Genomic DNA, 12,901 nt, shown 5'->3' with positions numbered 1-12,901 from the left:
GCCTCATAATCAGGGCATGAATCAGGCAGAGTGAGCAGGATTTGTGAAAAGGATATATCTGTTTAAGCTATGACACTTTGAAGAAGTAAAGTGTTCTGGATGAACGGGAACTGGTGGATGTGGCCTACTTTGATTTGGCAACTTATCAAATGCTTTCTGAAAATGTTAATATATTGTGGAAAATAAAAGCTCATGATGTAGGGGGTAACATTGGCATGATTGAAGATTGGTCAGCTGATAGGAAATGGGAAACTATGTAGGCATCAGAATGTCACTTTTTGGTTGGACCCCCTCCCCTCTTGTCGGAGAATCGAGAACTGGGGTCACTGTTTAGAAGTAAGGGGTCTGCAGAGATTAGGAGAATTTTTGGTGTGTGTGTGTGTGTGTTGGGGTGGGGGGGGACCGTGAGTCTTTGGAACTCTTTCCCTCGAAAGGCAGTGGGAGCAGAGTCCGAGTATTTTTCAGGCAGAGGTAGGTAGATTCATGATTAACAAGGGGTGAAAGGTCATCAGGGTAGGCAGGATGGTGGATTGAGGTTTCAATCTGATCAGCAATGATTTTGTGAAACGTGAGCTGACCGAGGGGCCGAGTGGCCGCCTCCTAATTCCTATGTATGTGTGACACACGAGGGATTTTCCCCTGAATCCTATTTGGCATTTCTATAAATCATTCTTGTGGATTCTGACGCTACTGGCTACCCATGTTCCCATGAGTTGAAATGTGACGATTCTCTAACCTTTAGAAAATTTTAACTGTACCTAATGTTTAGACCATATGCTGCCTTTAATCTGCGTCGCACTCTAATTAATGACCATTAAAATTTTTTCAGGATTCTTTGCCCTCATCTTACAACCACAGGGTGGTGCCAACATCGCTTCCTGTGTCAGACTCTCTTACAGCCACACTTCCACATTCACCTGTGTCCAATGGGGTGACATCTCCCCTTCAGTTTCCAAATGAAGGTCAGTACAAATGTGGGATTTTATATCAGGGAAGTGGATGACATGTTGTATTAAATGCTGCAACATCCGCTCAAATCCACGTCGAGGTAATGGTGTGTTTGTGTCCTTGGGTTGTTAGTGGAATGAATTTGGACTGTCTCATTGCAAACGTCCAGAATACAGATCTGTCTATAGTTAACTATAAAATGATAGTCCCACTGAAGGAAACATCAGAATCATTGGAGTGGAATGTAAAGGATGTGAGTTTCAAAGCTTGAGCTCGATTTATATTTATATTTATATTGATTTATATAAATGCCTGATTTGTTCAAATTGAATAGAATTTACAGCTTCCACAGTATTCTCTCTATACATAATAAAATATCTTGAACAAGATAACTGTGATGATGTGGGTTTTTATCTGTGCCAAGTCCCTGTAAGAGAATCTGAGCGAGTTCTACAGGCCACTATTTCCCTGTTATCTGAAATTTTACTTTCTACAGATAATTGTTCAATTCGGTTTTAAGGGGTGGGGGGTTGTTGGGTTACGGGCATAGTGTGATACGTGGGTTTGAGTAGGGTGATCATGGCTCGGCACAACATCGAGGGCCGAAGGGCCTGTTCTGTGCTGTACTGTTCTATGTTTAAAAACAGTATTCACCCAATCTCTCGGGCAGTGCATTCTGGATTCTACATTAAAAATAATCTTTACCTAATTGCCAGCCTTTTGGATTTCACCTTAAGTTTTTTTTATAATTGACGGGATGTGGACATCACTGGTTGGCCAGTATTTACTGCCCATCCCTAATTGCAATTAAGGTTGGGCTGAGTCTGTCTTGAACAGACTCTGTTGTTCAGTGGTGTAGGTACACCCACAGTGCTGTTAGGGAGCAAGTTCCAGGACTTTGACCCAGCGACAGTGAAGGGACGGCTGATATATTTCCAAGTCAGGTTGGTGAGTGACTTGGATGAACTTAAAGGTGGTACCAAGGCCATCTGCTGATCTTGTCCCTTTAGGTGGTAGAGGTTGGAAGATGCTATCGAGGAGCGTTGGTGATGGATGGTACACATGCAAACAGTAACAGAGATGTGGAGGAAAAGATTGCAATGCAGATTTTGGATAGGTGCGGTAGTCACAGGGTAGTTGTCATGGGTGACTTTAACTTTCCAAATATTGATTGGAACCACTATAATTCAAATAGTTTGGATGGGGCTGATTTTATCCAGTGTGTGCAGGAGGGTTTCCTCACACAATATGTGGCTAGACCGACAAGAGGCGGGACCACATTGGATTTGGCACTGGGTAATGAACCGGGCCAAGTGTTAGATTTGGTTGTGGGAGAGCACTTTGGAGATAGTGACCACAATTCGGTGACTTATAGCAATGGAGAGGGATAGGAACATACGACAGGGCAAGGTTTATAACTGGGGGAAGGGTAATTACGATGCGATTAGGCAAGAATTGGGGAGCATAAGGTGGGTTTCCTCCGGGTGCTCCGGTTTCCTCCCACAGTCCAAAGATGTGCGGGTTAGGTGGATTGGCCATGCTAAATTGCCCGTAGTGTAAGGTTAATGGGGGGATTGTTGGGTTACGGGTATAGGGTGGATACGTGGGTTTGAGTAGGGTGATCATGGCTCGGCACAACATTGAGGGCCGAAGGGCCTGTTCTGTGCTGTACTGTTCTATGTTCTATGTTCTATGAAACAGGAACAGTCAGGGATAGGCACAATTGAGATGTGGAGCTTGTTCTTTTTAAAAAAATTTTATTTTTTAAATTTAGATTAGCCAATTATTTTTTCTAATTAAGGGGCAATTTTAGTGTGGCCAATCCACCTACTCTGCACATTTTTGGGTTGTGGGGGCGAAACCCACGCAGACACGGGAAGAATGTGCAAACTCCACACGGACAGTGACCCAGAGCCGGGATCGAACCTGGGACCTCAGCGCCGTGAGGCGGTTGTGCTAACCACTAGGCCACCGTGCTGCCCATGTGGAGCTTGTTCAAGGAGCAAATACTGCATGTCCTTGATAGGTATGTCCCTGTCAGGCCGGGAGGAAATGGTCAAGTGAGGGAACCATGGTTTACAAAAGAGGTTGAAAGTCTTGTCAAGAGGAAGAAGGGGGCTTATGTAAGGATGAGAAAACAAGGTTCAGTTAGGGCACTTGAGGGATACAAGATAGCTAGGAAGGAGCTCAAGAAAGGGCTTAGGAGAGCTAGGAGGGGGCATGAGAAGGCCTTGGTGGGTAGGATCAAGGAAAACCCCAAGGCTTTTTACACTTATGTGGGGAATAAAAGAATGACCAAGGTGAAGTTAGGGCCAGTTAAGGACAGTAGTGGGAACGTGTGCATGGAGTCTGAAGATATATGAGAGGCGTTGAATGAATACTGTTCTTCAGTGTTCACAAAGGAGAGGGGCCATGTTGTTGAGGAGGATAGTGCGATACATGCTGGTAGGCTGGAGGAGGTAGATATTCGGAAGGAATATGTGTTAGAAATTTTGAGAAGCTTGAGGATAGATAAGTCCCCTGGGCCTGATGGGATATATCCTAGGATTCTTTGGGAGACGAGGGATGAGACTGCAGAGCCTTTGGCTTTGATCTTTATGTCCTGACTGTCTACAGGAATAGTGCCAGAAGCAGTTGATGTTGTATACGTGGATTTTAGTAAGACATTTGATAATCGAGTCGCGGAGCCGGCTCGAGCGGCCCCAATGGCCGACTCTGCTCCTAATTCGTACGTTGCATGTTTAAATAGCTAATTTGGGATTGTATCCTCGTTGGTTTTTGTCTGGCTTATTTAGAAATGATTTCACTTGCTTTGCAGAACCAGTTTATTTCAATATGACGTCCCCTTCCTCGACCAGCAAACAGCTTCTGCGTGAGCTGAAGGCTGGAAAGGTCCTGAGACCAACACAACAAACAAAAGGCCTAACCACAATATTTTCTGGCAGTGGCAGACATGTGAGTGGAAAGCAGCAACAACCTGCATTTGTATAGCACCTTCAACATTGTAATCTGCACAAAGGGCTTCCCAGTAACAATTGTCGAACAAAATTTGGCGCCAAGTCAAAATATAACAACTTATTTATATCACCTTAACAAAATGAAACATTCCAAGGCGCTTCAATGGGACATTATTTAAAAAATAAAAGGCAATTTTAAGAAAGGTGACCAAACACCTGGCTAATTAAGTAGGTTAGAAGAAAGAGAGATGGAAAATTTAGGGTGGGAATTCCAGTACTTAGGGCCGGCCCCACCAATCGAAAGGACAGCTGACAATAGTGAAAGAATGGAACGAGGCCACAGAGGCCACAGTAGAGAGATATTGAGATCTGTGGGGGTTTCAGGGCTGGAGTGGGTTAAGACGAACAGGGTAGCAAGGCATGGGCGGGATTTGAACACTTGACATCTTGCTAGAACACGCATCAGATGTATGTTGGCTAACACAGGATGGCTCCTCCGTCTGGTGGGGGTGGGGTGGGGGGATTTCCCTGACCTTTCCGCTTTGGTGCGTGGGCGAAGGTTATGTGTCAAACTTCTTTGTTCCCCCAATCGGAGATCGCAGCATCGTTCTGATCTGGAGATTGCTGACTGCTGGCCTTTCCTGGCCCCGCCTCATCACCATGACAGCGTGGCCCCGCCCCATCACCATGACAGCGTGGCCCCGCCCCATCACCATGGCAGTGTGGCCCCGCCTCATCACCATGACAGCGTGGCACCGCCCCATCACCATGGCAGTGTGGCCCCGCCTCGTCACCATGACAGTGTGGCCCCGCCCCATCACCATGACAGCGTGGCCCTGCCCCATCACCTATGACAGCGTGGCCCCGCCCCATCACCATAACAGTGTGGCCCCGCCCCATCACCATGACAGCGTGGCCCTGCCCCATCACCTATGACAGCGTGGCCCCGCCCCATCACCATAACAGTGTGGCCCCGCCCCATCACCATGACAGTGTGGCCCTGCCCCATCACCTATGACAGCGTGGCCCCGCCCCATCACCATAACAGTGTGGCCCCGCCCCATCACCTATGACAGCGTGGCCCTGCCCCATCACCTATGACAGCGTGGCCCTGCCCCATCACCTATGACAGCGTGGCCCTGCCCCATCACCTATGACAGCGTGGCCCCGCCCCATCACCATAACAGTGTGGCCCCGCCCCATCACCATAACAGTGTGGCCCCGCCCCATCACCATGACAGTGTGGCTCCGCCCCATCGCCATGACAGTGTGGCCCTGCCCCATCACCATGACAGTGTGGCCCTGCCCCATCACCATGACAGTGTGGCCCCGCCCCATCACCATGACAGCGTGGCCCTGCCCCATCACCATGACAGTGTGGCCCCGCCTCATCACCATGACAGTGTGGCCCTGCCCCATCACCATGACAGTGTGGCCCCGCCCCATCACCATGACAGTGTGGCCCCGCCCCCATCGCCATGACAGTGTGGCTCCGCCCCATCGCCATGACAGTGTGGCCCCGCCCCATCACCATGACAGCGTGGCCCTGCCCCCATCACCATGACAGTGTGGCCCTGCCCCATCACCATAACACTGTGGCCCCGCCCCATCGCCATGACAGTGTGGCCCCGCCCCATCACCATGACAGCGTGGCCCTGCCCCCATCACCATGACAGTGTGGCCCTGCCCCATCACCATAACACTGTGGACTTTAACCTGGTGGTGTAAGACTTCTTACTGTGTTTTTGATAATGGTACCAAGTGACATCACAAAAATAGATGTTAGCCAAAGATGGATGCTTGAGCTCTCCCGAGGCAGTAATAATAATAATCATTAGTGTCACAAGTAGGCTCACATTAACACTGCAATGAAGTTATGTGAAAAGCCCCTAGTCGCCACATTCCGGCACCTGTTCGGTTACACTGAGGGAGAATTCAGAATGTCCAAATTACATGACAGCACGTCTTTCGGGACTTGTGGGAGGAAACCGGAGCACCCGGAGGAAACCCACACGGACACGGGGAGGACGTGCAGACTCCGCACAGACAGTGACCCAAGCCGGGAATCGAACTCGAGGTCCTTGGCACTGTGAAGCCACAGTGCTAACCACTGTGCTACCGTGCTGCCCTGTAGGAACAGACTGATTCTCTGGCTATGACTGGCTGGAACAAGGCAGTACTGGCTGTTCGAATACTGTATTAGTCCTATCCAACTGGATAATGTAGGAGAGGCATTGTGGAGGATAGTGTGATCAGCCATGTCAAAGGCTGCAGACTGGTCCAGAAGGAATGGTTTACTGTGGTCCACTGTTTTAAGAGAAGAGGCGTTGTTACACAGTGGTGCTAGTATCCCTACTCCGGACCAGACGCTCCAGGTTCGAGTCTAACACCAGGACTTGGCCACAGAAGGAGCGTTCTAAGCAGTTCAACAGGCTGACAATCAGCTCACACCCCCCCCTGCCCTCGCACATTATTCCCCAGTGGGTAAAAAAAAAACATGTATGGTGTGAAGATACGTAAGAGAGAGACTGTTTTAACACTGTTTATCTGGGAATATTGGGAATACAGACTATTTCTCTGCTACCAGGGAAAAAATAACAATTTCTTAATACAATTGCCATTTTTGCAGAATCAGTGGTCAAACGCAGGCCTTGGAAAAGCAGCACTTCATGGCCGAGTGCAGTCTTTGCACGAAAAGCCTTCAAACCCATCAACAGCCGGTGCCCCTGGAAAATCGAACACAGATCGCAAGTCTTCAATATAAACAAAACCCAAGGAATAAAAAGGCAGTTAGTGTAACAATAAAACAGAGGTTCAATTCATATTAAATTAATTTGAATTAATATCTCATAATTGTCAATTTTCAAATTGTCCTGTGATTCAGATTTCTGGCCCAATTACTAGGATTTCCGTTGCCATAGAAATGTTACTGCTTGTCTATCTTAACATGTGGCTTAATTTAATGGCTCAATATAGGGCTTATTTGTTTATTTCTTTCTCGGCATCGCAATCTGATGGTTCAGTTTCAGGTTAATATGAGACCAATGGGACCCATGATACTTAACTGGTTAGACAGAAAACTGGTTGGCAGAGTAGGAATTAATGGGTCCTATTCAAATCGGCAGGCAGTGACTAGTGGGGTATCGCAGGGATCGGTGCTGGGACCCCGGCTATTCACAATATATATTCATGATTTAGATGAGGAAACAAAATGTAATATCTCCAAATTTGCAGATGATACAAAGTTGGGTGGGAGGGTGAGCTGTGAGGAGGATGCAGAGATCCTTCAGTGGGATTTGGACAGGCTGAGTGAGTGGGCACATGAATGGCAGATGCAGAATAATGTGGATAAATGTGAGGTTATCCACTTTGGTGGTAAAAGCGGGAAGGCAGATTACTACCTGAATGGTTATAAATTAGGAAAGGGAAATGTGCAGCGAGACCTGGGTGCCCTTGTGCACCAGTCGCTGAAGGTAAGCATGCAGGGGCAGCAGGCGGTAAAGAAGGCTAATGGTATGTTGGCCTTCATTGCGAGAGGATCGGAGTACAGGAGCTGGGATGTCTCGCTGCAATTGTACAGGGCCTTGGTGAGGCCACACGGGGAGTATTGGGGGCAGTTTTGGTCTCCTTCTCTGAGGAAGGATGTTCTTGCTCTCGAGGGACGGCAGCAAAGTTTTACCAGACTGATTCCTGTGATGGCGGGACTGACGTACGAGGAGAGATTGAATCAGTTGGGATTGTATTCGCTGGAGTTCAGAAGAATGAGGGGGGATCTGATCGAAACCTATAAAATGCTAACCGGATTGGACAGGGTAGATGCAGGAAGGATGTTCCCGATGGGGACAGGGTAGATGCAGGAAGGATGTTCCCGATGGGGACAGGGTAGATGCAGGAAGGATGTTCCCGATGGGGACAGGGTAGATGCAGGAAGGATGTTCCCGATGGGGACAGGGTAGATGCAGGAAGGATGTTCCCGATGGGGACAGGGTAGATGCAGGAAGGATGTTCCCGATGGGGACAGGGTAGATGCAGGAAGGATGTTCGCGATGGGGACAGGGTAGATGCAGGAAGGATGTTCCCGATGGGGACAGGGTAGATGCAGGAAGGATATTCCCGATGGGGACAGGGTAGATGCAGGAAGGATGTTCCCGATGGGGACAGGGTAGATGCAGGAAGGATGTTCCCGATGGGGACAGGGTAGATGCAGGAAGGATGATCCCGATGGGGACAGGGTAGATGCAGGAAGGATATTCCCGATGGGGACAGGGTAGATGCAGGAAGGATGTTCCCGATGGGGACAGGGTAGATGCAGGAAGGATGTTCCCGATGGGGACAGGGTAGATGCAGGAAGGATGTTCCCGATGGTGGGGGGTGTCCGGAACCAGGGGGCACAGTCTGAGGACACGGGGTAGGCCATTTAGGACAGAGATGAGGAGACATTTCTTCACCCAGAGAGTGGTGAGTCTGTGGAATTCGTTTCCACAGGAAGTAGTTAACGTCAAAACACTGTTTTGAAGAAGCAGTTAGATATAGCCGTCTCAGTTACTGTTAAACTCTTTCGATTACAGGGAAAGAACACAAATCGGGGAACAAAAGTAAGTAGGCCATTAATTGGATGATGATGTTCAAGGGATGAATCAATGGAACTAATAGAAATAAATACTTATGAGTTGATAGTCATTATAGAAAGTGGGTTGCAAAGTGAGCATGGCTGGGACTGGGAGACTCCGGGGAAGGAAAAGGTAGCTTTTAATTTTCTCAACTGAAATGAATCAAATTAGCAAAAGTAGCTTGGAAGATGAATTCATACATTATATTTGGGGCAGATTGTATTAGGGAGGCGGAGATTTAGTAGTATTGTCGCAGGATAGTAACCTAGAGACCCAGGTTTGGTAACACGGGCAACGGCCTGAATCTTAGGCTGGATACAGAATTGGACACTTTAAGTTAAAACTACAGACAGACCTGATGGGAAGTCAAACAGCCAAATTTCAATACACTGGACAGAGACAGACAGCCTGGGCAAGTCTGAGCTTGCCCTGTAACAGGATATCGAAGATAATTCAAATGGATTTATTGTTGTAGAATTCCCAGATGAAAGCAGACTTTCTGACACCAAGATTTCCTGCCAATACCTTCTATGGGATAAGGCTACGTTTGGACAATGTACCTGGGGACGGACCCTCGTCAAGGGGGGTTCCTGATGCTCGGCAGAGTTGCAATCGGCAACTCCATTAGGTATTGCGACCCCCCCAGTGACCTCATTGGCTGAGGGCCAGAGAAACTTCTGGAAGGGTGCGAAGAGGGGGATAAGAAGGAGGCATCCAGGGATCCTCCCTGGCGAAGACTCAACGCCAGACCAGAGGGTGGACGGAAGGGGGTGTGCGAGACCCACCATTCCAGATGTGGGCTCTGGGATGACTGAGGCTCAGGAGTGGACCCGCAGCTCGATCACATTCATTGGCATGGGTTGTAATAGAATCCTGGGATGATTATAGTTGCCATAATTTGGGGAATATCGAACATCGAACAGTACAGCACAGAACAGGCCCTTCGGCCCTCGAAGTTGTGCCGAGCTTTGTCTGCTTTATTGTGTTTGAATAAATGGTTGAATTGTGAACCTGTGTTCGTCCTTTGTTCATCTCACAAATAAGGGAACCTGGGTAAAATGTTTTAATAATAAACTGGTTGGAGTGTCTGATAATTCACAGGCAACAGGTTAAACCTCTGAGGTTCCAATCTCACCCTGGCTGATAATGACATTTAAATTCAGTAAGGGGAGTCTGGAATTGAAGGTTTATTGATGACTATGAAACCATTGTCAATTGTTGTAAAAGCGCTGGGTTCCCTAATAAATTTAAGAATAGGAAATCTGCCATCCTTACCTCCTCGGGCTACACATGACACCAGATCCACAGCAACCTGGTTGACTCCTAAATATCCTCTGAAAGTTAAAAGGCAATTTGGAGTGAGTAACAGATGCTGGCCTAGTCCACATCCCGTGAAAAGGTTTCTTTGAAAAATGCAATTTGGAGCCAATTTGGAAATGACTGTTTTAGACCTGGTAATTTGAAATGCAAGAGGATAATTAAATGATCTCCCAGTAAAGAATCATTTAGGTAAAAGTGATCATAACATGAGAGAATTTCACGTTGACTTTGGCTGTGAGTGCAGATAGCAATGCACCCCCTGGAGACCCCCCAGCAGCCCTTAAACCAGGTTCATATTGTTAGAAAGGGAGAGGAGGCGGTGCCCTTGTTTCCACTGTCTGTCACTCACACCTGCCTGTCACTCACACCTGTCTGTCACTCACACCTGTCTGTCACCCACACCTGTCTGTCACCCACACCTGTCTGTCACTCACACCTGTCTGTCACTCACACCTGTCTGTCACCCACACCTGTCTGTCACCCACACCTGTCTGTCACTCACACCTGTCTGTCACTCACACCTGTCTGTCACTCACACCTGCCTGTCACTCACACCTGTCTGTCACTCGCACCTGCCTGTCACCCGCACCTGCCTGTCACTCACACCTGTCTGTCACTCACACCTGTCTGTCACTCACACCTGCCTGTCACTCACACCTGCCTGTCACTCACACCTGCCTGTCACTCACACCTGCCTGTCACTCACACCTGTCTGTCACTCACACCTGCCTGTCACTCACACCTGTCTGTCACTCACACCTGCCTGTCACTCACACCTGTCTGTCACTCACACCTGTCTGTCACTCACACCTGTCTGTCACTCACACCTGTCTGTCACTCACACCTGCCTGTCACTCACACCTGTCTGTCACTCACACCTGTCTGTCACTCACACCTGTCTGTCACCCACACCTGCCTGTCACTCACACCTGTCTGTCACTCACACCTGTCTGTCACTCACACCTGTCTGTCACCCACACCTGTCTGTCACTCACACCTGCCTGTCACACACACCTGTCTGTCACTCACACCTGTCTGTCACTCACACCTGCCTGTCACTCACACCTGTCTGTCACTCACACCTGTCTGTCACTCACACCTGCCTGTCACTCACACCTGCCTGTCACTCACACCTGCCTGTCACTCACACCTGCCTGTCACTCACAGCTGTCTGTCACTCACACCTGTCTGTCACCCACACCTGTCTGTCACTCACACCTGCCTGTCACACACACCTGTCTGTCACTCACACCTGTCTGTCACTCACACCTGTCTGTCACTCACACCTGTCTGTCACCCACACCTGCCTGTCACCCACACCTGCCTGTCACCCACACCTGCCTGTCACCCACAGCTGCCTGTCACCCACACCTGTCTGTCACCCACACCTGCCTGTCACTCACACCTGTCTGTCACCCACACCTGCCTGTCACTCACACCTGACTGTCACTCACACCTGACTGTCACTCACACCTGACTGTCACTCACACCTGCCTGTCACTCACACCACCTGCCTGTCACTCACACCTGTCTGTCACTCACACCTGTCTGTCACTCACACCTGCCTGTCACTCACACCTGCCTGTCACTCACACCTGCCTGTCACTCACACCTGTCTGTCACTCACACCTGCCTGTCACCCACACCTGCCTGTCACTCACACCTATCTGTCACTCACACCTGTCTGTCACTCACACCTGTCTGTCACCCACACCTGCCTGTCACCCACAGCTGCCTGTCACCCACACCTGTCTGTCACTCACACCTGCCTGTCACTCACACCTGTCTGTCACCCACACCTGCCTGTCACTCACACCTGACTGTCACTCACACCTGACTGTCACTCACACCTGACTGTCACTCACACCTGCCTGTCACTCACACCACCTGCCTGTCACTCACACCTGTCTGTCACTCACACCTGTCTGTCACTCACACCTGCCTGTCACTCACACCTGCCTGTCACTCACACCTGCCTGTCACTCACACCTGTCTGTCACTCACACCTGCCTGTCACTCACACCTGTCTGTCACTCACACCTGCCTGTCACTCACACCACCTGCCTGTCACTCACACCTGTCTGTCACTCACACCTGCCTGTCACCCACAGCTGCCTGTCACCCACACCTGCCTGTCACTCACACCTATCTGTCACTCACACCTGTCTGTCACTCACACCTGTCTGTCACCCACACCTGCCTGTCACTCACACCTGCCTGTCACTCACACCCGTCTGTCACTCACACCCGTCTGTCACTCACACCCGCCTGTCACTCACACCCGCCTGTCACTCACACCCGCCTGTCACTCACACCCGCCTGTCACTCACACCCGCCTGTCACTCACACCCGCCTGTCACTCACACCCGCCTGTCACTCACACCCGCCTGTCACTCACACCCGCCTGTCACTCACACCCGCCTGTCACTCACACCCGCCTGTCACTCACACCCGCCTGTCACTCACACCTGCCTGTCACTCACACCTGCCTGTCACTCACACCCGCCTGTCACTCACACCTGCCTGTCACCCACACCTGCCTGTCACCCACACCTGCCTGTCACCCACACCTGCCTGTCACTCACACCTGTCTGTCACTCACACCCGTCTGTCACTCACACCCGTCTGTCACTCACACCCGCCTGTCACTCACACCTGCCTGTCACTCACAGCTGCCTGTCACTCACAGCTGCCTGTCACTCACACCTGCCTGTCACTCACACCTGTCTGTCACTCGCACCTGTCTGTCACTCGCACCTGTCTGTCACCCACACCTGCCTGTCACTCACACCTGCCTGTCACTCACACCTGCCTGTCACTCACACCTGCCTGTCACTCACACCTGCCTGTCACTCACACCTGCCCGTCACTCACACCTGCCTGTCACTCACACCTGCCTGTCACTCACACCTGTCTGTCACTCGCACCTGTCTGTCACTCGCACCTGTCTGTCACTCACACCTGCCTGTCACTCACACCTGCCTGTCACCCACACCTGCCTGTCACTCACAGCTGCCTGTCACTCACACCTGCCTGTCACTCACACCTACCTGTCTATCCGTTAAG

This window comes from Scyliorhinus canicula, chromosome 29 (genome assembly GCF_902713615.1).
Source record: "Scyliorhinus canicula chromosome 29, sScyCan1.1, whole genome shotgun sequence".
In the NCBI taxonomy this organism is placed as follows: domain Eukaryota; kingdom Metazoa; phylum Chordata; class Chondrichthyes; order Carcharhiniformes; family Scyliorhinidae; genus Scyliorhinus; species Scyliorhinus canicula.
This window is presented reverse-complemented; position numbering follows the sequence as displayed.